The sequence below is a fragment of the Camellia sinensis genome, chromosome 10 (genome assembly GCF_055761805.1).
Source record: "Camellia sinensis isolate YWXY chromosome 10, ASM5576180v1, whole genome shotgun sequence".
NCBI lineage: Eukaryota > Viridiplantae > Streptophyta > Magnoliopsida > Ericales > Theaceae > Camellia > Camellia sinensis.
The window spans coordinates 107,791,831-107,818,516 of NC_138970.1; the positions used below are offsets into that span (position 1 = coordinate 107,791,831).

General features: G+C 34.1%; 6 pseudogenes; all 6 read left to right on the forward strand.

The window, feature by feature from the left end:
• The first annotated feature begins 2,934 nt into the window (after positions 1 to 2,934).
• Positions 2,935 to 3,680, forward strand: LOC114279293 (putative aquaporin TIP5-1 pseudogene; annotated as a pseudogene).
• A 1,124-nt stretch (positions 3,681 to 4,804) lies between these two features.
• Positions 4,805 to 5,621, forward strand: LOC114279292 (putative aquaporin TIP5-1 pseudogene; annotated as a pseudogene).
• Positions 5,622 to 6,574: 953 nt separating this feature from the next.
• Positions 6,575 to 7,305, forward strand: LOC114314727 (putative aquaporin TIP5-1 pseudogene; annotated as a pseudogene).
• Positions 7,306 to 8,276: 971 nt separating this feature from the next.
• On the forward strand, positions 8,277 to 9,002 carry LOC114314728 (putative aquaporin TIP5-1 pseudogene; annotated as a pseudogene).
• A 939-nt stretch (positions 9,003 to 9,941) lies between these two features.
• On the forward strand, positions 9,942 to 10,688 carry LOC114279288 (putative aquaporin TIP5-1 pseudogene; annotated as a pseudogene).
• Positions 10,689 to 11,632: 944 nt separating this feature from the next.
• On the forward strand, positions 11,633 to 12,377 carry LOC114279287 (putative aquaporin TIP5-1 pseudogene; annotated as a pseudogene).
• The last annotated feature ends 14,309 nt before the right edge of the window (positions 12,378 to 26,686 follow it).

Below are 26,686 nucleotides of genomic sequence, written 5' to 3' on the forward strand. Positions count from 1 at the left end.
GCTCGAGCGACAAAGGCTTCGCTCGAGCGAGCGTGTTTTATATCAGCGGACAGTAGCGTTTTTGAACATCACTTTTTCACTTCCTTTTTCTTTTAAACCCTTGATCCGAGACTCTCTCTCTCTAAACTTACATTCTCTCTAAGATTTGATCTCCCTAGAGTGTGAATCTAGCCTAGGGCCTTTGTTAAAAAGATAGAGGGCGTTAAGAGCTTTGATTTAATCTGAAAAAGTTTGGATTTGGAGCACGTTGATCTTCGAGTCTTCATCTCCTTTTTGTCTCAAACTTCGAGGTAGGGATATCCTACACCTCTCTATGGATTTTGTCTTTAAATTTTGGTATTTTGAGAAGTTGGGGTTTTATTCATAATAAACCTAGATGCATGTTCGGCATGGAGAAATGAAATAAATGTTGAATCATTAATGAAAATGGAACCTAAGGGTTGAAATGTTAATTATGGAAAATGACCTAATTACATAGTTTGATTAATTGGGATAATTAATTGGGAGAAATGAGGGAATGAAATGTTGATTGAATATCCATTGTGCATTTATTTTCTGTTTAGAAATAACTGCTTTGGGCTATCGGTGGAGGATAGTCGTGATTGTTGTAGACAATGCATGATGATTAGGCAAACAGAAACTAATCAATGGAATGTGTCATGGAATTTGACGGTTGATAGAATACATTAACTGTATGTATTGAGTGATTGTATATAGAACCAATGTGTTTGTATACGTTATGTGTAGAGGAGGAAATGGGGGATGTACTCCGCGGTTTAGGGGAAGATGGGGGATGTACCTCTAAACCGGATAATATTGGGAGAAGATAGGGGATGAACTCCGTAGATACAGCTCATATGCTTGTCTAGAGAAGTGAAGATAAAGCTCATATGCTTATCTTTGTGCAGTGTGGATATAGCTTATATGCTTATCTTTGTGCAGTGTGGATATAGCTTATATGCTTATCTGTGAATGTGGATATTGTCGTTATACATATCTGTTGAAATGATGATAGAGCTAACATGCTTATCTGTTGAAAAGGGGGAAAATGAAAAGTAACTTGGACTCATAAGTCGTGTGACCTAAATATGTGATTTATGTGAGTGTGTCAGTGTTGGCCATCTATCAATTGCTAATCTTTTAGTCATTGTTCATGGTTGGTTTAGTACATTTCTACTGGGCTGTGGCTCACCCTATATGGGAATATCATTTTCAGGTACAGGCAGCATGCCACCTCCAAGGACATAGCTTGGGAGGCTAGAGGCGGGCACACTTTTGTTGTTTTACTTTTTGATGTATTATATGTAAATTCAAGCCAAGGGCTTAATGTGTATGAGTTAGTACTCTTTGGTTGTAACCAAGTGTTAACTTGGAAAGCTGTAAGCCCGTAGGGCATTTTGCTTTTGTTGTTAACATGTAATACTTATGTAATGGAATTCTGATAAATGGAAGAATGTGAAACCTTTACATATCAACGCATGTCTTATTTAATGGGTTTAATGTTAATATTTTGAGGGCGTTACATCATATGTTGTCATGCATTTTTTATGAAATATTATGTGGTTTGCGTTATTTTTAGATTGATTTAATTCCAATGTTATGTCAAGAGTTTAAGTACAGTTTTATAAAGTTTGTGAACTTTTAATTAAATTATGGTGGTGATTATGAAATTCATGTAATTTTCAATAGATCTCTTGTGGGGTATTATTTCGAAAAGTATATTTCATGTGCAAGAATTCTCCATTCTGGTTTAATACCAAATGCATATATATTAAAATTCGTTGTGTACTATTTTTACCCGAATGTGTGTTTGAATTCTACTTCGTGTTGAATTGTTATTACAATCCATTTAATTTTGTTTTATTCGCTATTGCAGAAATGATTAGGAAACAACAATCTATCTAATTATTTTTGGAAACATAAATTAAAATATTATATATAATGAAATTATGATCATTTATTGAAGCAAATTTATATAATGAAATTATGATAATCTATATAAGGAAACAAAGATCATCTATACAATGAAACATTTTTATTGACTATGTATTATTGATATGTGAATTTATTTCATTAGCACCGATTTTTACAAACCAATTATTAGGATACAGAAATGAGTAGGAAACAGAAATTAAAATATTATATATAATGAAATTATGATCATCTATATAAGAAACAAATTTATTGACTACGTATTAATTTTAACATTCTTAATTAATTTGCAATGATGTTTTATGACATCATATGTTGTCATTAATTTTTTATGAAATTTTATGTGATTTAAGTTATTTTTTGATTGATTTAATTCTAGTGTTATGCCAAGAATTTAAATAGAGTTTTATAAAGTTTGTGAACTTTTAATTAAATTATGGTGGTGATTATGATATTTACGTAATTATCAATGGATCTCTTGTGAGGTATTATTTCGAAAAGTATATTTCATGTTTAAAGATTCTCGATTCTGGTTTAACACAAAATGCATATATATTAAAATTCGTTGTGTACTGTTTTACCCAGATGTGTGTTTGAATATGATTCCACTTCGTGTTGAATGATTATTACAATCCATCAAATCTTGTTTTATTCACTATTGTAAAAATGATTAGGAAACAACAATCTATCTAATCTTTTTTTTATTCGCTATTGCAGAATTGTTATTACAATCTATCTAATCTTGTTTAATGAATCAACAATTAGGAAACAGAAATGATTAGAAAATATACATTAAAATATTCTATATAATGAAATTATGATCATTTATTAAAATAGAAATGATTAGGAAACATACATTAAAATATTCTATATAATGAAATTATGATCATTTATTAAAATAGATTTATATAATGAAATTATGATAATCTGTATAAGGAAACAGAGATCATCGATATAATGAAACATATTTATTAAGTCATGTCTTCTTCCTAATATTAGGCAATGGTGTCGCTAAAGTCCCGTCTCGAGCGCGCGGTGAAGCCCAACACTCTCCGATCATACCTCGCCGAATTCATCTCCACCTTCCTCTTCGACTTTGCTGTAGTTGGCTCCGCCATGTCTTCTACTGAGATGATGTCGGATACTACAAAAGATCCGCCTGCGCTTGTAGCGGTTAAGGTAGCAAATGCGTTTGCATTGTCGGTGGCGGTTTATGCAGCAACTAATATCTATGGCTGCCATGTGAACCCTGAGATCACGTTCGGGATGGCAGTTTGGGGTCATATTACTGTTTCTATGGATATTTTTTACTGGATTTCACAGTTGGTTGGGTTTGTAAGTGCTTGTCTTTTCTTAAAAGTTACCACTGTCTCACAGCATGTACCTGTCCATGGAATTCCATAAGAAATTAGTGGGTTCGAAGCATCCAATTTGGAAGGGGAGATGACATTTGGTTTGGTCTACGCAGTCTATGCAGCTCAGGACCCGAGACATTGTCAATTGGAAGCAATTGGACCCCTAGCAATCGGGTTCATTGTAGGAGCCAATGTAAGGGCATCCAGGCCATTTACAGGCGGGTCAATGAACCCAGCTTATACGTTCGGGTCTGCTCTTGTTGGAGGCAGTTTTAAGAACCATGTAGTCTATTGGGTCAGACCTTTGATCGTTGCTGCTCTTGCTGGTATCCTATATGTAATGTGGTCTTCCCGGTTCAAGTACCCGGCATAGTAGATGGAGTAGGGATTTAATTAAATGTAGGAAAATGTTGATATTATTTTATTTTGGGAAACATAAATTAAAATATTCAATATAATGAAATTATGATCATTTATTGAAACAAATTTATATAATGAAATCATGATCATTTATATAAGGAAATAGCGATCATTTATATAATGAAACATATTTATTTACTCTGTATTATTGATGTGTGTATTTATTTCATTACCACAAATTTTTACAAATCAATAATTAGGAAATAGAAATGATTTGGAAACAGAAATTAAAATATTCTATATAATGAAATTACGATCATTTATTGAAACAGATTTATATAATGAAACTATGATCATTTATATTAGGAAATAGTGATCATTTATACAATGAAACATATTTATTTACTCTGTATTATTGATGTGTGTATTTATTTCATTACCACAAATTTTTACGAATCAATAATTAGGAAACAGAAATGATTTGGAAGCAGAAATTAAAATATTCTATATAATGAAATTATGATCATCTATATAAGGAAACAGATTTATTGACTCTGTATTAATTTTAGCATTTTTAATTAATTTGCATTGAGGTTTTGTGACATCATATGTTGTCATGAATTTTTTTATGAAATATTATGGGATTTGTGTTATTTTTTGATTGATTTAATTCCAGTGTTATGTCAAGAATTTAAATAAAGTTTTATAAAGTTTGTGAGCTTTTAATTAAATTATGGTGGTGATTATGATATTCATGTAATTTCAATGGATCTCTTGTGGGTTATTATTTCAAAAAATTTCACGTGTAGAAATTCTCGATTCTGGTTTAATACAAAATGCATATATATTAAAATTCGTTGTGTACTGTTTTTACCCGAATGTGTGTTTGAATATGATTCTGCTTCGTGTTGAATGGTTATTACAATCCATCAAATCTTGTTTTATTCGCTATTGTAGAAATGATTAGGAAATAACAATCTATTTAATCTTGTTTTATTCGCTATTGCAGAATTGTTATTACAATCTATCGAATCTTGTTTTACGAATCAGCAATTAGGAAACAGAAATGATTAGGAAACATAAATTAAAATGTTTTATATAATGAAATTATGATCATTTATTAAAACAGATTTATATAATGAAATTATGATAATCTATATAAGGGAACATAGATCATCCATACAATAGAGCATATTTATTAAGTTGTGTCTTCTTCCTCATATCAGACAATGGCGTCGCCAACTTTCCGTTTCGAGCACGCGGTGAAGCCCAACGCTTTCCGATCATACCTCGCCGAATTCGTCTCCACCTTCCTCAACGTCCTTGCCACAGTTGGCTCCGCTAGGTCTTCTACTAAGATGATACAGGATGCTGCAACAGATCCTTCTGCACTTGTAGCAGTTCCGGTAGCGAATGCGTTTGCATTGTCGGTGGCAGTTTATACAACAGCTAATATCTCCGGCTAGCATATGAACCCGGCGGTCACGTTTGGGATGGCGGTTTGGGGTCGTATTACTGTTCCTATGGATTTTTTTACTGAATTTCACAGTTGGTTACGTTTGTAATTGCTTGTCTTTTCTTAAAAGTTACCACTGTCTCACAGCATGTACCTGTCCATGGAATCCCACAAGAAATGAGTGGGTTCGGAGCATCCATTTTGGAAGGGGTAATGACATTTGGTTTGGTCTACACAATATATGCCGCAGGGGACCGAGATGTGGTCAACTGGGAGCAATTGGACCCTTAGCAATCGGGTTCATTATAGAAGCCAATGTAATGGCATCCAGGCCATTTACAAGCGAGTCAATGAACCCGGCTTACTCGTTCGGGTCTGCTCTTGTTGGAGGCAGTTTCAAGAACCATGTAGTCTATTAGGTCGGACCTTTGATCAGTGCTGCTCTTACTGGTATCGTATATGATAATGTGGTCTTCCGGGTTCAAGTACCCGGCATAGCAAATGGAGTTGGGGTTTAATTAAATGCTGGAAAATGTTGATATTAATTTATTTTATTTTGGGAAACAGAAATTAAAATATTCTATATATTGACATTACGATCATTATTGAAACATATTTATATAATGAAAGTATGATAATCTATATAAGGAAATAGAGATCATCAATATAATGAAACATATTTATTGACTCAATATTATTGATGTGTGAATTTATTTCATTAGCACAGATTTTTACAAATCAATAAATAGGAAACAAAAATGATTAGGAAACAAAAATCAAAATATTCTACATAATGAAATAATGATCATCTATATAAGGAAACAGATTTATTGACTCTTAATTAATTTTAACATTGTTAATTAATTTGCAATGAGGTTTTATGACATCATATGCTGTCATGAATTTTTTTAAGAAATATTACGTGATTTGTGTTATTGTTTGATTGGTTTAATTCCAGTGTTATGTCAAGAATAGAGTTTTATAAAGTTTGTGAACTTTTAATTAAATTATGGTGGTGATTATGATATTCATGTAATTATCAATGGTTCTCTTGTGGGGTATTATTTCAAAAAGTATATTTCATGTGTAAAAATTCTCGATTCTCTTTTAAAACAAGATGCATATGTATTAAAATTCGTTGTGTACTGTTTTTACTCGAATGTGTTTGAATATGATTCTACTTCGTGTTGAATTGTTATTACAATCTATCTAATCTTGTTTTATTCGCTGTTGTAGAAATGATTAGGAAACAACAATCTATATAATCTCATTTTATTCGCCATTGCAGAATTGGTATTACAATCTATCTAATCTTGTTTTACGAATCCGCAATTAGGAAATAGAAATGACTAGGAAACAGAAATTAAAATATTCTATATAATGAAATTATGATCATCTATATAAGGAAACCGAGATCAGCTATATAATGAAACATATTTATTAAGTCGTGTCTTCTTTCTAATATCAGGCAATGGCGTCGCTAACTTCCCGTGTCGAGCACGCGGTGAAGCCCAACACTCTCTTATCATACCTCACCAAATTCATCTCCACAATTCGCTTCGTTTTTGCCATAGTTGGCTCCACCATGTCTTCTAGGAAGATGATGCCAGTTGCTGTAATAGATCCACTGCCCTTGTAGCAGTTGTGGTAGCGAATGCGTTTGCATTGTCAGTGGTGCTTTATGTAGCGGCTAATATCTTCGGCCGCCATGTGAACCCATCGGTCACGTTCAGGATTACTGTTCCTATGGCTATTTTTTTTTACTGGATTTCACAGTTGGTTGGGTTTGTAATGGCTTGTCGTTTCTTAAAAGTTAACACTGTCTCACAGCATGTACCTGTCCACAGAATCCCAAAAGAAATGAGTGGGTTCGGAGCATCCATTTTGGAAGGGGTGATGACATTTGGTTTGGTCTACACAGTCCGTGCAGCCGGGGACCTGTGAAGTGGTCCTTTGCGAGCAATTGGACCCTTAGCAATTGGGTTCATTGTAGGAGCCAATGTATTGGCATTTAGGCCATTTACGGGTAGGTCAATGAACCCGGCTTACTCATTCGGGTTTGCTCTTGTTGGAGGCAGTTTCAAGAACCATGTAGTCCATTCGGTCGGACCTTTCATCGGCGCTGCTCTTGCTAGTGTCCTATATGATAATGTGGTCTTCTCGGTTCAACTACCCGGTATAGTAGATGGAGTTGGGGTTTAATTAAATACAAGAAAATGTTGATTTTATTTGGGTAAACAAAAATTAAAATATTCAATATAATGAAATTATGATCATTTATTAAAACAAATTTATATAATAAAATTATGATAATCTATATAAGGAAACTGAGATCATCTATATAATTAAACATATTTATTGACTCTGTATTATTGATGTGTGAATTTATTTCATTAGCACAGATTTTTACGAATAAATAATTAGGAAACAGAAATGATTAGTAACCAGAAATCAAAATATTCTATATAATGAAATTATGATCATCTATATAAGGAAATAGATTTATTGACTCTGCATTAATTTTTGCATTTTTAATTAATTTGCAATTAGGTTTTATGGCATCATATGTTGTCATGAATTTTTTATGAAATATTATGTGATTTGTGTTATTTTTTGATTGATTTAATTCCAGTGTTATGTCAAGAATTTAAATAGAGTTTTATAAAATTTCTGGACTTTTAATTAAATTATGGTGGTGATTATGATATTCATGTAATTATCAATGGATCTCTTGTGGGTTATTATTTCGAAAAGTATATTTCATGTGTAGAAATTCTTGATTCTGGTTTAATACAAAATGCATATATATTAAAATTCGTTGTGTACAGTTTTTACCCGAATGCGTATTTGAATATGATTCTACTTCGTGTTGAATTCTTATTACAATGCATCTAATCTTGTTTTATTCGCTATTGCAGAAATGATTAAGAAACAACAATCTATCTAATATTGATTTATTCACTATTGCAGAATTGTTATTAAAATCTATGTAATCTTGTTTTATGAATCAACAATTAGGAAACAGAAATTAAAATATTCTATATAATGAAATTATGATCATTTTTTAAAGCAGATATATATAATGAAATTATGATCATCTATATGAGGAAACAGAGATCATCCATATAATGAAACATATTTATTATGTCGTGTCTTCTTCCTCATATCAGGCAATGGCGTCGCTAACTTCCCGTCTTAAGCACGTGGTGAAGCCCAACGCTTTCCGATCTTACCTCGCCGAATTCATCTCCACCTTCCTTTTCGTCTTTGCCACAGTTGGCTCCACAATGTCTTCTAGGAAGATGATGCACTCGTAGCGGTTGCAGTAGCGAGTGTGTTTGCATTTTCGATGGCGGTTACGCAGCGGCTAATATCTCCGGCCGCCATGTGAACCAAGCGGTGACGTTCAAATGGCAGTTAGGGGTCATATTACTGTTCCTATGGCTATTTTTTTTTTTATACTGGATTTCACAGTTGGTTGGGTCTGTAATGGCTTGTTTTTTCTTAAAAGTTACCACCGTCTCACAGCATGTACCTGTCCATGGAATCCCACAAGAAATGACTGGGTTCGGAGCATCCATTTTGGAAGGAGTGATGACATTTGGCTTGATCTACACAGTTTATGCAGCCGAGAAGCCGAGACGTGGTCCATTGGGAGCAATTGGACCCTTAGCAATCGAGTTCATTGTAGGAGCCAATGTATTGGCATTCGGGCCATTTACGGCGGGTCAACGAACGCAGCTTACTCATTCAGGTCTGCTCTTGTTGGAGGAAGTTTCAAGAACCGTGTAGTCTATTAGGTCGGACCTTTGATCGATGCTGCTCTTGCTGGTATCCTATATGATAATGTGGTCTTCCCGGTTCAAGCACCCTGCATAGCAGATGGAGTTGGGGTTTAATTAAATGTAGGAAAATGTTGATTTTATTTTATTTTATTGTGGGCAACAGAAATTAAAATATTATATATAATGAAATTATGATGATTTATTGAAACATATTTATATAATGAAATTATGATCATCTATATAAGGAAACAGAGATCATCCATATAATGAAACATATTTATTGACACTGTATTATTTATATGTGAAATTGTTTCATTAGCACAGTCTTTTACGAATTAACAATTAGGATACAGAAATGATTAGGAAACATAAATTAAAATATTCTATATAATGAAATTTTGATCATCTATATAAGGAAACAGATTTATTGACTCTGTATTAATTTTAGCAATTTTTAATTAATTTGCAATGGGGTTTTATGACATCATATGTTGTCATGAATTTTTTTATAAAATATTATGTGATTTGTGTTTTTTTTTTTTTTTTTTGATTGATTTAATTCCAGTTTTATGTCAAGAATTTAAATAAAGTTTTATAAAGTTTGTGAACTTTTAATTAAATTATGGTGGCGATTATGATATCCATATAATTCTCAATGGATATCTTGTGGGTTATTATTTCAAAAAGTATATTTCATGTGTAGAAATTCTCGATTCTAATTTTATACAAAATGCATATATATTAAAGTTCGTTGTGTACTGTTTTTACCCGAATGTGTCTTTGAATATGATTCTACTTCGTGTTGAATTGTTATTACAATCCATGTAATCTTGTTTTATTCGCTATTGCAAAATTGTTATTACAATCTATCTAATCTTGTTTTACGAGTCAATAATTAGGAAACAAAAATTAAATTTCCTATATAATGAAATTATTATCATTTATTAAAACATATTTATATAATGAAATTATGATCATCTATATATGGAAACAGAGATCATCTATATAATGAAACATATTTATTAAGTCGTGTCTTCTTCATCATATCAGGCAATGGTGTCGCTAACTTCACGTCTCGAGCACGCAGTGAAGCCTAACGCTCTCTGATTAAATCTCGCCGAATTCATCTCCACATTCCTATTCGTCTTTGCCACAGTTGGCTCTGCCATGTTTTCTAGGAAGATGATGCCGGATGCTGCAGCAGATTCGTCTGCACTTGTAGCGGTTGCTGTAGCGAATGCCTTTGCATTGTCGGTGGTAGTTTATGCAGCAGCTAATATCTTCGGCCGCCATGTGAACCCGGCGGTCACGTTCGGAATGACGGTTAAGGGTCATATTACTGTTCCTGTGGCTATTTTTTACTGGATATCTTAGTTGGTTGGGTCTATAATGGCTTGTCTTTTCTTAAACGTTACCACCATCTCACAACATGTACCTGTCCCTAGAATCCCACAAGAAATGACTGGGTTCGAAGCATCTATTTTGGAAAGGGTGATGACATTTGGATTGGTCTACACAGTCTATGCAGCTGGGGACCCGAGACATGGTCCTTTGGGAGTAATTGGGCCCTTAGCAATCGTGTTCATTGTAGAAGCCAATGTATTGGCATTCGGGCCATTTACGGGCGGGTCAATTTACCTGGCTTAGTCGTTCGGGTCTGCTCTTGTTGGAGGCAGTTTCAAGAACCATTTAGTCTATTGGGTCAGACCTTTGAAAGGTGCTACTCTTGCTAGTATCCTATATGATAATGTGGTATTCCCGGTTGAAGTACCTGGCATAGCAGATGGAGTTGGGATATAATTAAATGCAGGAAAATGTTGATTTTATTTTATTTTATTTTGGGAAACAAAAATTAAAATATTCTATATAATGAAATTATGACCATCTATATAAGGAAACAGAGATCATCTATAAAATGAAACGTATTTATTGACTCAGTATTATTGATGTGTGAATTTATTTCATTAGCACAGATTTTTATGAATCAATAATTAGGAAACATAAATTATTAGGAAACATAAATCAAAATATTCTACATAATGAAATAATGATCATCTATATAAGGAAACAAATTTAGTCACTCTTTATTAATTTTAGCATTGTTAACTAATTTGCAATGAGGTTTTATGACATCATATGTTGTCATGAATTTTTTATGAAACATTATGTAATTTGGGTTATTTTTTGATTGATTTAATTCCAGTGTTATGTCAAGAATTTAAATAGAGTTTTATAAAGTTTTTGAACTTTTAATTAAATTATGGTGGTGATTATGATATTCATGTAATTATCAATGGATCTCCTGTGGGATATTATTTCAAAAAGTATATTTCATGTGTAGAAATTCTCGATTCTGGTTTAATACAAAATGAATATATATTAAAATTCGTTGTGTACTGTTTTTACTTGAATGTGTGTTTGAATATGATTCTACTTCATGTTGAATTGTTATTACAATCCATCTAATCTTGTTTTATTCGCTATTGTAGAGATGATTAGGAATCAACAATCTATCTAATCTCGTTCTATTCGCTATTGCAGAATTGTTATTACAATCTATATGATCTTCTTTTATGAATCAACAATTAGGAAACATAAATTAAAATATTCTATTTAATGAAATTATGATTATTTATTAAAAGAGATTTATACAATGAAATTATGACCATCTATATAAGGAAACATAGATCATCTATATAATGAAACATATTTATTAAGTCGTGTCTTCTTCCTCATATTAAGGAATGGCGTCGCTAGCTTCCCGTCTCGAGCACGCGATGAAGCCCAACACTTTTCGATCATACCTCGCCGAATTCATCTCCACCTTCCTCTTCGTCTTTGTTGCATTTGGCTCTGCATGTCTTCTAGGAAGATGATGCCGGATGCTACAACAGATCCGTCTGCGCTTGTAGCAGTTGCAGTAGCGAATGCGTTTGTATTGTTGGTGACGGTTTATGCAGCGGCTAATATCTCCGGCCGCCATGTGAACCCGACAGTCACATTCGGGATGGTGGTTAGGGGTTATATTATTGTTCCTATGGCTATTTTTTACAAGATTTCATAGTTGGTTGGGTCTGCAATGGCTTGTCTTTTCTTAATAGTTACCATTGTATCACAGCATGTACCTATCCATGGAATCCCAAAAGAAATGACTGGGTATGGGGCATCCATTTTGGAAGGGGTGATGACATTTGGTTCGGTCAACACAGTCTATGCAGTTGAGGACCCAAGACGTGGTCCATCGGGAGCAATTGGACCCTTAGATTTTGGTTCATTGTAGGAGCCAATGTATTGGCATGCGGGCCATTTACGGGCATGTCAATGAACCCGGCTTACTCGTTCGGGTCTGCTCTTGTTGGAGGCAGTTTCAAGAACCATGTAGTCTATTGGGTCGAACTTTTGATCGGTGTTGCTCTTGCTGGTATCCTATATGATAATGTGGTCTTCCCAATTCAAGTACCCAGCATAGCAGATGGAATTGGGGTTTAATTAAAAGCAAGAAAATGTTGATTTTATTTTATTTTAGTTTGGGAAACAAAAATTAAAATATTCTATGCAATGAAATTATGATCATTTGTTGGAAATTGGGCGCCCATGTGGCATGACCCTTTGAACCTTTTGAACCTGAACCTTTTGAACCTTATCCATGTAAGTTTGAATTTGAATTCAAAACTTATTTGGATAACCATTCAGGATATTTATATATATCATATCAATAGATATGGATAGATGGATAGATAGATATTGGTTGATATATATTTAATTATATACAACTGATATGATGAGAGATACGTATATCAGATACGCTATGTGATTTTTACCCGTAACCTTTTTTCCCAGACTCTCTCTCTGACTCTCTCTCATTAAACAATGATCAAGCCATCTTACACTGTGACTTGTGTGAGTGATACTCATTTTGTAGTATCACTCCACTGCTGGGTTCGTTGTTCGGATTCTGGAAGCACGTGACTTACCCACGAGGTTCTATCACCTAAAGGTATGATCTAAATGTTTATCCCACTGTGTTATAATACTTTGATTTTCATTGGTATCAGAGCCAATATGGGTATTTTCGTGCTTATTTTTATGCATTAAAATATGTGTATATTTTTATATAAATATATATACATAATATATGCATGAATATTAATAAAGGAGGAAGATGTCCACTCTCATTAGATTGAGAGTGTAAAACACCTTATTTTTATGGCCATTAAACGTTATTTTTGAGATCATAAATATTTTTATTGTGAAAAATTGAGTTCGGGAGTACTGAAATTAGACCAGAAAACATCCCGGAAGGTGGCATGTGTGCCTCACGCGCCAGATGACGCCATTAGCTATGGGCACGCGCTACCACGCACTCTTACGTGCTGCCACGCGCGCGCTGTCTGCGTTTTCACCCGCGCACCGTCCGCGCTGCGCACGCGTGCGCCGAGCGTTGAGCCACTTGCTAAGCCGCTTGCTGAGCCGCCTCTGAGCCGTGTCGTTTTTCCTCTGAGGCTTGGCTGCTGTACTAAGGCGTTGTTTGTTTTGTTTTAAATTCTGAATCACGTTAAATGATCATAAGTAATTCGTTATAGCTTTGTTTTAAGCGTGGTTGGGACCATTAGACTCAAAATTAAATTTTCTATATTCTGTAAAATTTTCAAAATTTTATGAAAATAAAAAATATTTTTCCTGAAATAATATCTCATTATTTCTGCTTTAAAATGCATCTAGTGTTTCATGATTAAGTTTCTAGGGCTGAATTTTTTATTGTAGACTATTGTTGTAGTTTACTATTTACTGGTATGGCTATTGCATTTTACCAGATTCTAGAATATTTATTTCTAATTTTATGTGTGTTTATTAGTTATTTAAAATTCCAGAAAATACCAAAAAATTTCAGAAATTTTCAGAAGTGATATACTTTCTGTTATGGCATAATTTGAATGTTAAATATAGCATATTGTTATTTTTTGCCTAGAGTTTCTAATATGTTGTAATAAGAATAGAATGATTAATTGTTATTTGTTTAAATTCCATTATTAATTGTGACATAGCATGAGTTGGTTGTGAATCTACATCATGATGCTATTGTATGGAATTAGAATTTTTTTATTATGCTTTTAGACATGCCATAGTCAGTGGGAGGTTATTCGGTTGAGAGAAATCTTTGTAGATTAACTCCCGAAAACCAATATTTTGCACATAAATTAAATTAAATTTTAGATAATTGTCACCTGTGGCGTAAGAGATGATTACGAGCATAGCGAATTTTCGATCTTGCGACTTGTGTAATATTGTCACTATTTAATTTAGATTTTTGTGGCAAATTATATTATGCTAATCAAATTAATCCCAATGCGAATTTCTCTCTAAATTGACTTAGCTTATGGAAGTTAATTGGTTGACCTAGACTTAGTAGAGATGTTCAAATGTGAACAATGTAATCCTATTCTTTAGATGAGCAAAAGTCTTGGAGACTTTAAGTCAGACTCTAATTGAGCCAAAGTAAGGAAACATGACTCAAAGTCGCCGTGGTTTTGTTGCCTTGTTTGGCACAATAAAAACTAATGTGTGCGCTATGGTTAGCGGTACGCTACGTAGCCTTGATTGGTGAGTTTTGGAGTTATGAAATTAGTAAGCCCTCAATAGATCTGTATATGATCTTGACTATTGAGTTGCGCGGATTGACTTTGTAATTTGACTTGTAATGATGTTGCATCATTGGATGAAGTAACATTCAAGAGTCACGTCATCCAAGAAATACGAGCTTAAATGAATTAGTCATTAAGTGTAAGATGAGTAGCTAGTATGAGCAGTGTTTTGCTCTCTACCCAACTATTGGGAGTGGATAGAGCAAAAAAACAAAAACAAAAAAAATTCACGCACTATAATAGTGTGCATTGAAGTATCACTTGAAGTTAAAAGATTAGCGATTAGTAGCAGCAAAATCTATTAACACTAAGTGAAAAGATTAGCGCCAAGTGGCTGCAGAATCTATTAGCATTGCCAACTTGTCTAAGTCTGGACACTTACTGTTTCCATACTTGAGTGTGAGACATGTTGAGGTGCTTCTTTGTATGATTCCATAGCTAGGCTAACGTTTTTTTTTAATAACGTTTACCACTAAGCGCAAAAGTTGCAGCATAATAATGAAAAGGTCAAGGCCGACAAGGTTGTTATGACACTAAGAATTTGACGCATCGCTTGTGAGAGCATTGTGTTGAATAAGACTCTTTAGCCTAATTCGTGCTTAAGTTACTTCAGGAACTGTCATAGATTGATAGCTTATTCTCTCCTTCTTGTGGATAGTAGAATTAATTGCAAGTAACTATGAAGCGAGAAATAGATATGGCAAGAGGAGTATCGTCATCTTTCAACTAGATGCATTAAAGTGTATGGAGAATAAAATTGACTTGAAGGTGTAGGGGATTAGCACTTACTAGTTAAATTTACGATTTAGGCGCACTTGATATCTCCATGACATCCTTTTATGATCTAGTGAATATGAATTAGTTGCGAGTCATTACCTAGTTGGGCCTAAACCTTTAAAACTTGTCTTCGAGAACTCACACATTAGGATGATTGGAATTAGTTTATGACTAGGTCATGAACCGGTGGCTTATTATACTTAATCACATTAATGAGATGATGACAGGATGGTTTGAGTAGGTCCTCTCGGGCCCACTTGCTTGTGACATCATGCTCTCATGTGAATGTATAACTTTGTTCGCAATGTTTGCGCACAAGTAAGTAGGAAAGCCGTAGAAGGTCATTTGTATTGGCGCATTTAGTCCACTATGGTATTTGTGACTAGACATGTGTAAGGGTATGATAGCTAAGCCTCAATCTCGACACATTTATAGATTTACGATACGCATCTGAGTCAAGACTATTTGATCTCCCATAAGTCAAAAGTTTTGAGATGATTTTTGACATTGCACATATGAGGTCGAGATCAATTAGATAAGAGCTTTTGTGATTTTAGTTTTGACCAAGGTGGCGAGTATCTATTTCAGTTTTTTTTTGAAAGCTCTGTAAAAATAAATGGATGCCTAGAAAATTGATTATTCCTAGTACTCAACAACACAGTGGTGTAGTAGAGAAAATGAATTAAATATTGTTAATGTTAGGTGGATAATAGCGCAAAATGTTTCCCAATCAAGGAATTGCACAAGTTTGTTGCCTATATCCCTAACTAAGTGCCCTCCATATCAGTTTTTACACTCCATTTGAGTAATGGGTTAGCGGAGAGCCATCTACGGGCGATCTGTAACCGTTAAGCAGCTTATCTTTATTTTTTACTTCTCATAAGGTTGCGAAGTTAAGACCTAGAGTTCTGTGGCGCATTATTGAATGCTGTCTTATAAACACATAGGGTCATGTGGCACATTATTGTATGTGGTCATGTAAACCCTTCGGGTCATGTGCATAAAGGTAAGCAGCTTTGTGGTAGTGTAACTAAGTCACATAAAGTTTTCTTAGTAAAGGTGACATGAATAGAGTTTTGGAACTCTATAAGATAGAGAATTCTAAGCATAGCGCTTTATGTAGCCTAGTTGAGAATGGAAAGAAATTTCCAATATCCTAGGGACAGTGGGAGCGATGTGCCTACTAATGGATTAATCCGTTAGAGAAGAATACTCTATATTCTTAGTTGCGTGGTAGCAATTGTGAAATTTTTCCACATCATCACTGGGTGATTGAGAGAGAAACATTCATGATTGCTCTGCAAGATGATAAAGAGCCTAGGATAATGCCAAAAGCTCTAGTTCCTATTTTTAGAAAGTGGATTAATGTTGCACAGTTTAAGACAAAGTCTTTGAGGATTAACCATTTCTATAATTTGGTTGACTTTCCATTATGGCGCGAAACTGTTCTAAAGTTATGCGTAATTTGGATAGTCAATTTTGAGGCATAAGGCTCGCTAGATACCGAAAAGTCGCACCATTGAGGAAAGTGTAGACCATGAGAAAACTTCCTCCTGGGGAGTGAGGTTATTTTGACTTAGGCTATGATTGACATAAGTTCGGAACATTGATTTGTGGACATTGTGACCCAACTTTCTCGTTAGAGAATTGGATAAGTAGATCCGTAGGGATTTACCTTCTGTTTTTATGGTGAAAAGTTAGGAGCACAAAAAGGTTGCTAGTTCCAATAAATCTTTTACACCCTAAAACAGTTATCCAAATAGTGGTTCTTAGATTTCGTCAAGCCATGATAGGCCAACGATGATCGATGAAGACCACTGAGGCATGATCAATGGTCCAAAAGAAGTGTTTCCTTACTTAGTCATTATGAGCCAGGAATTTATAAGGTTGTCGCCACCTAGGGTGGGCAGTCCTCTATTTTAGATATGATGGACATGGGTAATGTAATTTATTTGCTCGGATGTACGATCCTTAGGGATTGTTTTGGGAGAATTCTTGTTTTGTCTTCGATGACTTACATAAGGAATATCCTAGAACAATTCTAGATGCAAAATTGCAAACCCATTGACTTACCTATCGGTAAAAGCCAGAGCCTTAGCTATTGAGTGAATCCTCGGATTGTCTTTGGGAGAAACAGATGACCTATATTCCTTGATCTTTTCTTTGTTGTGGGAGCCTAAAGTACGCTATGTAGGCGTATTCGGCATGATAAGTGTTATCTTTGGTTAATGGTCAACTGAGTTGTTTAGACATTGACATTGCTCATTAGACTATGGATAGAATGCTTTACTAGTAGTATATTAATTTGCTCCTTGTAAGATTCAATGCGCTAGTTAGGCGCATCTGTGTTAGTTGGGCTCATCAAGAATGAACACAAATTGGTCACCAAAATATCTTTAGAGAGGTTATTGAGCAAGAGGTAGGGATTTTGAATCACTTCATGTAAGGCGCACATGGAGGATTCCATTGTATATGCTTATCGCAAGAGGTGCTGATAAGGCTTATGTTTGGAATCTAGAATTGCCAAACTGTGGTCATGTTTTTTAGATCGATCATTTATTTGCTGTGAGATGACGAGATGTTGACGTTATTATGGTTTGTGTCATAATGATTAGCAGATGATGATGTCACCAGGCAAGATTGGCTCACTCACATGAGCAATCGCCCTTGGTGCTTGGGAGCAAGCAAGGATGAGACTAGTTGTCACGACCCGAACCCGCCCCTATGGGTTAAGGCCATAACCGGCCAGTAATCATGAGATTACCTACGGCCTCAAACCAAATAAAACAAAACTCATCAGAGTAAAGGGGCCAAACGGAAGCAAATTTAAAACTTTGTCCATAGAGTTGTGCTTATATGCACACCATAACATTCCAAACATTTATATGTTAATAACTCACATCAAAATATGTACTAACACAGAACACTGTATATACAGGATCATACAAGTTTAAGTCAGTCGAACCCAAGACTTACATACAAAAGTAGTCCAATGCTTTCGCCAACATAACAAAACTATGAACAAAGGACAAAGGCGAAGACAGTCTCGTGCGTGAGACGTTTGGGCTGACTCCTCAAAACTTTGACTATTTCTCACAATTTCATTGAGGCTGGTTCTGGACGTCCCTTGGCTCACCTACATGTATATGAATGAGCGTGAGCGAAAGCCCAGTGAATAATATCGAATAAGGAAGATACATAAGCAATCTTTGAAACAGTTACAGCAGATGGCCTTTCGCCCAATCACTTGTATCAATCGGCCTTCGGCCTAATCATTTATGTCAATCGGCCTTCGGCCCAATCATTCATGTCAATCGGCCTTTGGCCTAATCATTCATGTCAATCGGCCTTGGGCCCAATCATTTATGTCACTCGGCCTTCGGCCCAATCATTTATGTCAATCGGCCTTTGGCCCAATCTGTAGCGACCCTAATTTTCTTAAGTCATTCTTTTGTTTTATTATTATGGTTATTATTATCTTATTTTATTTTTGGCTTTATTAATTGTATCGTTACATGAGAATTTAATGTGTTGTTTAGTTAATTTAATGTGATATTTAATTAATTTAATGTGGTATTTAATTGTATATAATTAATAAGAATATTTATATTTATATATTCATAAATACAAAAAAAAAAAAAGAGGGTGTTATATGTATTGTTTTTATAAAATATATTTATATATGTGGTAGTTATTTGATAACATAAAATATATATATATATATATATCATATTTATTTAGGTTTTATTTATATTGTATTTGTATTATCTAATATAATAACTATTAGGATTTATCACAAGTGTTTAGGTTATATAATAAATGTTTAGGTTATAAACTTAAGGAAAAAGAGAAGTAGAGGCAGCAGCTACAGGAGGGAGGGAGAGAGAGAGAGAGAGAGAGAGAGAGAGAGAGAGAGAGAGAGAGAGAGAGAGAGAGAGAGATTAATCACAAAATAGAGATACTGCCGAGAGAGAGGGGACTGACGGGAAAGAGAGGAAGAAAGAGGAGAGGAAAGAAAAAGAAATATTAAGGTTTTGTTTTGGTGGCTTTATTAGTTTTCAAATATTCTTTAATCTTCAATAAAATATTGTGAGTACAAAATTCACTTTTCTTTGTTTATATTTGATTCGTTATATTTATTTATTTGTATTTATTTAATATTGATTTATTTTTGTATTGATATGAAGATGACATTTTAATTGTTTTGATTAATTGGATATGTAAGGTTTATGATTTTTTTTAGATGAATGATTAATTTTAATTATGTTGATTAGATGTATATGTAAGGTTTATGATTTTTAGATGATGGATTAATTTTAATTATGTTGATTAGACGTATATGTAAGGTTTAGGATTTTTAAATGATTAATTGATTGTAATAATTTTAATTAGTTGGGTATGTAAGGTTTAGGATTTTTAGATGATTGATTAATTTTAATTATGTTGATTAGACGTATATGTAAGGTTTAGGATTTTTAGATGATTAATTGATTATAATAATTTTAATTAGTTGGGTATGTAAGGTTTGGGATTTTTTAGATGATTGATTAATTTTAATTATGTTGATTAGACGTATATGTAAGGTTTAAGATTTTTAGATGATTAATTGATTGTAATAATTTTAATTAGCTGGGTATGTAAGGTTTGGGATTTTTTTTAGATGATTGATTAATTTTAATTATGTTGATTAGACGTATATGTAAGGTTTAGGATTTTTAGATAATTAATTGATTGTAATAATTTTAATTAGTTGTGTATGTAAGGTTTGGGATTTTTTTTTAGATGATTGATTAATTTTAATTATGTTGATTAGACGTATATGTAAGGTTTAGGATTTTTAGATGATTAATTGATTGTAATTATTTTAATTAGTTGGGTATGTAAGGTTTGAGATTTTTTTAGATGATTGATTAATTTTAATTATGTTAATTAGATGTAGATGTAAGGTTTAGGATTTTTAGACGATCGATTGATTTTAATTATGTTGATTAGATGTATATGTAAGGTTTAGGATTTTTGGATGATTGATTAATGTTAATTATGTTGATTAGATGTATATGTAAGGTTTAAGATTTTTAGATAATTAATTGATTGTAATTATTTTAATTAGTTGGATATGTAACGTTTAGAATTTTTAAATGATTGACTAATTTTTAATTATGTTGATTAGATGTGTATGTAATGTTTAGAGTTTTTGGATGATTGATTGATTGATTTTAATTATTTGCATTAGTTGGGTATGCAAGGTTTAAGGTTTATTTTGGGTGACTTTATTAATTCTTTGAGTGATTCTTGGATCTTTAAAAATAATTGTGAGTACAAAACCCACTTCTCTTGATTTATATTTAATTCTTTGTTTTTACTTATTTATTTGATAGAAGTTTGATTTTGTATTCACATAAAGATGATAGATTGATTTTAATTATTTTGACTAGTGGTGTATGTAAAGTTTAGGGTTCTTAGATAATTGATTGATTTTAATTACTTTGATTAGTTGTGTAGGTAAAGTTTAGGGTTTTTAGATGATTGATTAATTTTAATTATTTTGTTTAGTTGTGTATGTAAGGTTTAGGGTTTATAGATGATTGCTTGATTTTAATTATTTTGATTAGTTGTTTATGCAAGGTTTAGGGTTTTTTATATGGATTGATTTTATGATTGTAATCACACTCATGATTATATAAAATTAAAATAAACTTAGAATCCATAGATATTGGTTAGAGGATGGATTGATTCGTTGTTTTTATTTATTTATTTTTATTTGATGTTGGATTGATTTTGTATTTGCAGGTAGATGATGGAGTGATTTTAATTATTTTGATTAGTTGTATATGCCATGTTTAGGATTTTATATGAATTTATTTTATGGTTGTAATTACACTCATGGTCATATGAAATTAAAATTAATTAAGAACCTATAGATAAATTCTTATACACCACCATGACTCCATGGATTGTTGTTGTACTTGAGTGATGGTGAGAAAGATTGTATAAAAAAAAATTGAGGATTATGAGATTTATTTGAATGCCTTAGGCTCGGCATTGTTATGTTTATTCTCATGTGTGAGATGTTGTGTATATATATATTGTTGCCTCGTTCTCATGAGTAGACGAGTGCTTTGATTTGCGTGTGTACGTATATGCTAACCATCCGGGGAGTGTGAGTCAAACTCGGGACGATATCCCCGTGCAAGTTTGGCTTCGGAGCGGTGTTAGGTATACGGGAGGCACATGGAATATATGTGTAGGCCGGAAGGAGAGAGCCGAAGTGGTGGAGTTAAGGAACAAAGAATTTAATTATGAATTTATTAGTATAGTGTGTATGGTACTGTTATGTATATGATAAAAAAAAATAGTAAACAATCTTGATAAATTATGAAATTTGAGCAGAAGCATGTATACGTGATTTTGGACAACTCTTGTGTTGTAACTTTTTATTAAAAAGATCGATTAGAACTTATAATCGGATGACCTTGGTTATTGTCGGTTTGATTCACTTTGGTAATGCAGATTTTATAGGCTGTTTTAACCCATGAAATGAGCTCATTTTTATTGGTTTCGCGTAAACTGAAGTAAAACATTATTCTGCACACTTTTCATGTTTTGAACTTTTCCGAAAAAAAATCATCTTAGGTTAGTTTCTGTTCATTTTTAGTTTCATATTTTTCGGTTGAATTCTGTCTAGATCTTTATATCAAGTTTTCTCTTAACCTGTTCAGTTTCTGTTAAATTCGTTCACACTGTCTTATAGAAAATTTGATTCTGTACAACTTTTGTTCTTTGAGTTTTGATCAATTCGAATTATTTAAGTATGAAATGGTGTAATTTTATATTTTGTTTTTAATAAGTTACTTATGATTAAATTATACTAACTTTATTTGTTTTGCAGGATGGTGGGTCTTACTAACTTTTTATGCAGGACTGACCCACCATATTTTTTTTTTATTTCTATTTTGTCTATTTTATAATCAATTTATATTTCTTTGTGTACGGACAAGAAACTAAATGCTACCGTATCTCGAGAAACTACCCATTTGTCTCGGTGCGGTTGGAACTACTTGTCTTGTCTCGTAATAAGAATTTAATGTATTTTTGTTTGTGTCTGGTGGACACGTGAGTGTTGAATCTTATACTCATACCAGTATACCTGTATACTGACCCGTTTTGTCTCTTGGCAACTCGGGTACGTTCTGTTGGAGCGCAGTTGAGCTTCCTTTGCAGGATTAGTAGAGGCTTTGGTGGTGACAAGAAATAACCGTGATCGTAGGACATGTCGTTTGGAGTACTTTTATTTTTCTTGAGCTTAGGGTTGATACTAATTTATGTAATTATTATTTTTTTTTAATGACTTTAGTATTGGAATAATTTGGAATGGTTTGTAACCGTATTTTATTTAAGTTGTTTTGACTATTTATTGTTACCTTGATGTTGAGGTATTGGTCAGTTATGAATTTATGGTGAATGGTTTGGTTATTGTAGTTTTTTTTTGTTTGACTCCCAGAATTTGGATGATAGAATATCGATTGGGGTTTAGCCCTAATTTAATATTTAATTGTCCGAATTTTGGGGCGTGACACAATCATTCATGTCAATCGGCCTTTGGCCCAATCATTCATGTCAATCGGCCTTCGGCCCAATCATTTATGTCAATCGGCCTTTGGCCCAATCATTCATGTCAATCGGCCTTCGGCCCAATCATTTATGTCAATCGTTGTCTACCATTCAAATTAATGAACTTATAAAACTTACATAGAAGTAAACAATTGGACAACAACATATTTCAAATATCTTGTTAAGATATTACTCACAGTGATCGGTTTGTGGATTTGCCCTGGAGCTTGACCCTACACATCATATAGCACATATGGGTCCAAACGATGCAATCCATTCTTTAATTCACATATTCCTCTTTAGGCTTCATTCTTATCTCTTTAACTCAATTACAATGCTTAATGCATGCCTAACAGTGCTTGCAAGTGAAAGAGAACGGAAAACGAAACACAGAAGCCCAATCTATAGCAAATTCTTGAGTTTAATCCTCTAATCTTCACAAACTTGAGCCAAACACCCAACTCTCCTTCTCCCTCTCTCTAGCTGACCCCTTTCCCTTTTCTTAGAGTTTATAATCAGCCAAATGAAGCTAAGGAGAGAAATTGAGTGTATAAAGGCCCCTTATAAGTTCCCACTCAACACATTATTTTATTATAAAACAATTGGGCACTTAATTCATTAATTTAATCTGATTAATTTGATCCAAATCAATTTCCAATTAAATTTCACCGTAGACTCTAAAAATTACGCCAATCACAATGGTGCAATCAATTTCGGGTTCTTTGGCCGATAAGGCCTTCAATTTAATTTCCAAAGCAGATAATTAAACAGATATTCCTACGGTGAACAGATAGAAATCCAAAACCACATATTTTCACCTAATGGCACACAAAATCACATTAAACACATAATCATATTTATATTAAGGACCAATTAGCACAAAACGGAACAGGGTTATCACAGTCTTCCCCTCTTTAGGAAGTTTGGTCCCTCAAACTTATTTTACCTTTGTCGAGAAACAAATGTGGATAGCGTAGTCGCATTTCCTCCTCTTTTTCCCATGTAGCATCCGTCCCATAGTGTTCTTTCCATTCTACTTTCACCATTGGGGTGGACTTGCTTCTCAACTGTTTCACTTACCGGTTGACGATTTGCTCCGGCCATTCGGCGTACTCCACATTTTCATCAATAGCTACCCAGTGATAATTAATCACATGAAACGAGTCTCGGAGGTAACCCCTCAACATCGACACATGAAACACATTATGGATTTGTTCAAATCCCGGTGGCAAAGTAACTCTATAAGCAACTGGACCAAGCCTTTCCAGAATCTGAAACAGCCCAATGTAATGGGGCGTCAACTTGCCCTTCTTTCCAAACCTGACTTGGCCTTTCATTGGGGACACACGGATAAACACGTGGTCACTGACCTCATACTCAAGAGGTCTTCTTCGAACGTCTGCATAGTTCTTTTGTCGGTCCTGAGCTGTTTTGAGCCTTTGCCGAATAGTTTTGATTTTCTCAAAAGTATCTTACACAATTTCAGGCCCAAGTAAATCTCTATCCTCGACCTCTGTCCAACAAATTGGTGATCTACACCGCCTACCATACAAAGCCTCGTACGGTGCCATACCGATGCTGGAGTGGAAGCTGTTATTGTATGGAAATTCTACAAGTGGCAAATAGTCTTCCCAATTCCCCTGAAAATCTAAAGCACACATTCGAAGCATATCTTCCAAAGTCTGTATTGTTCGTTCTGATTGCCCATCTGTCTGTGGGTGGAATGCAGTAATGAACCTTAGTTCTGTCCCTATAGCTTCCTGCAAACTTCTCCACAATCTAGATACAAATTTCAGATCTCTATCCGACACAATAGACACCGGAACTCCGTGTAAACGAACAATCTCATCAACATAGATAGTAGCTAATCTATAAGCATTAAACATAGTTCTAATAGGTAGAAAGTGTGCAAATTTAGTCAGTCTATCAACTACAACCCAAATAGAATCCATACCTCGAGGAGTCCAAGGTAGGCCAACAACGAAATCCATAGTCACATGTTCCCACTTCCATTCAGGAATAGGGAGAGGTTGCAGTAGACTGCCTGGTTTCTGATGTTCAACTTTAACTTGCTGACACCGAAGACATTTGGACACATATTCTGCAATCTCCTTCTTCATTTTAGGCCACCAATAGGTTTGTTTCAAATTGTAACGCCCTCAAAATAATAACATTAAACCCATCAAATAAGACATGCATTGTTATGTAAAAGTTCTACATTCTTCCATTTATCAGAGTTCCATTACAAAAGTATTACAACAAAAGAAAATGCCCTATGGGCTTACAGCTTTCCAAGTTAACACTTGGTTACAACAAAAGAGTACTAACTCGTTTACACATTAAGCCCTTGGCTTGAAATTACATGTAATACATCAAAAAGAAAACGACAAAAGTATGTCCGCCACTAGTCTCCCAAGCTATGTCCTTGGAGGTGGCATGCTACCTGTACCTGAAAATGATATTCCCATATAGGGTGAGCCACAGCCCAGTAGAAATACACTAAACCAACCATGAACAATGACTAAAATATTAGCAATTGATAGATGGCCAACACTGATACATTCACATAAATCACATATTTATGTCATACGACTTATAAGTCCAAGTTACCTTTCATTTTCCCTTTTTCAACGGGTAGGCATGTAAGCGCTACCCACATTCTCAACAGATATGTATAACAACAATATCCACATTCTCAGATAAGCATATAAGCTATATCCACTCTTCACAAAGATAAGCATATAAGCTCTATCTTCACTTCTCTAGACAAGCATATGAGCTGTATCTACGGAGTTCATCCCCTATCTTCTCCCAACACTATCCGATTTAGAGGTACATCCCCTATCCTCCCCTAAACCGCGGAGTACATCCCCCATCTCCTCCTCTACACATAACGTATACAAACACATTGGTTCTATATACAATCACTCAATACATATAGTTAATGTATTCTATCATCCGTCAAGTTCCATGACACACTTCATTGATTAGTTTCAGTTTGCCTAATCATCATGCATTGTCTACAACAATCACGACTATCCTCCACCGATAGCCCAAAGCAGTTATTTCTAAACAGAAAATAAATGCACAATGGATATTCAATCAACATTTCATTTCCTCATTCTTCTCAATTAATTATCCCAATTAATTAAACAATGTAATTAGGTCAATTCCCATAATTAACATTTCAACCCTTAGATCCCATTTTCATCAATAATTCAACATTCATTCCATTTCTCTATACCAAACATGCTTCTAGGTTTATTATGAGTAAAACCCCAACTTTTGTAAAATAGCACAAAAGCCCCAAACTTTCACAAAATAACCAAACCAACCCCAACATCTCAAAATACTAAAATTTAAAGACAAAATCCATAGAGAGGAGTAGGATATCCCTACCTCAAATTCGGAGTCCCAAAGGAGAAGACGACAAAACCCAACGTTCTCCAAAACCCGAGATTTTCAGATTAAAAAGTAGCCCTCGACGATCAACAACTTTTTTTGTAAAGGCCAAAGGTGAGCAAATCACTCCTACTAGATCAAAACCTAGAGAGAAGGTAGAGTTCTAGAGTGAGAGGCTCAACAATGGTGATTTTGGAAAAGTAAGAGAGAGAAGAGAAAGTAAAAAGTGATTTGAAAAGTCACAATTTCGGGACTTAAACCCAGTCTCCCGCTCGAGCGTAAAACACCCCGCTCGAGCGTCACTCACAAACTCCCGCTCGAGCATCCAAACTTCCGCTCGAGCGCCGGATGCACTCTCCCAGCATT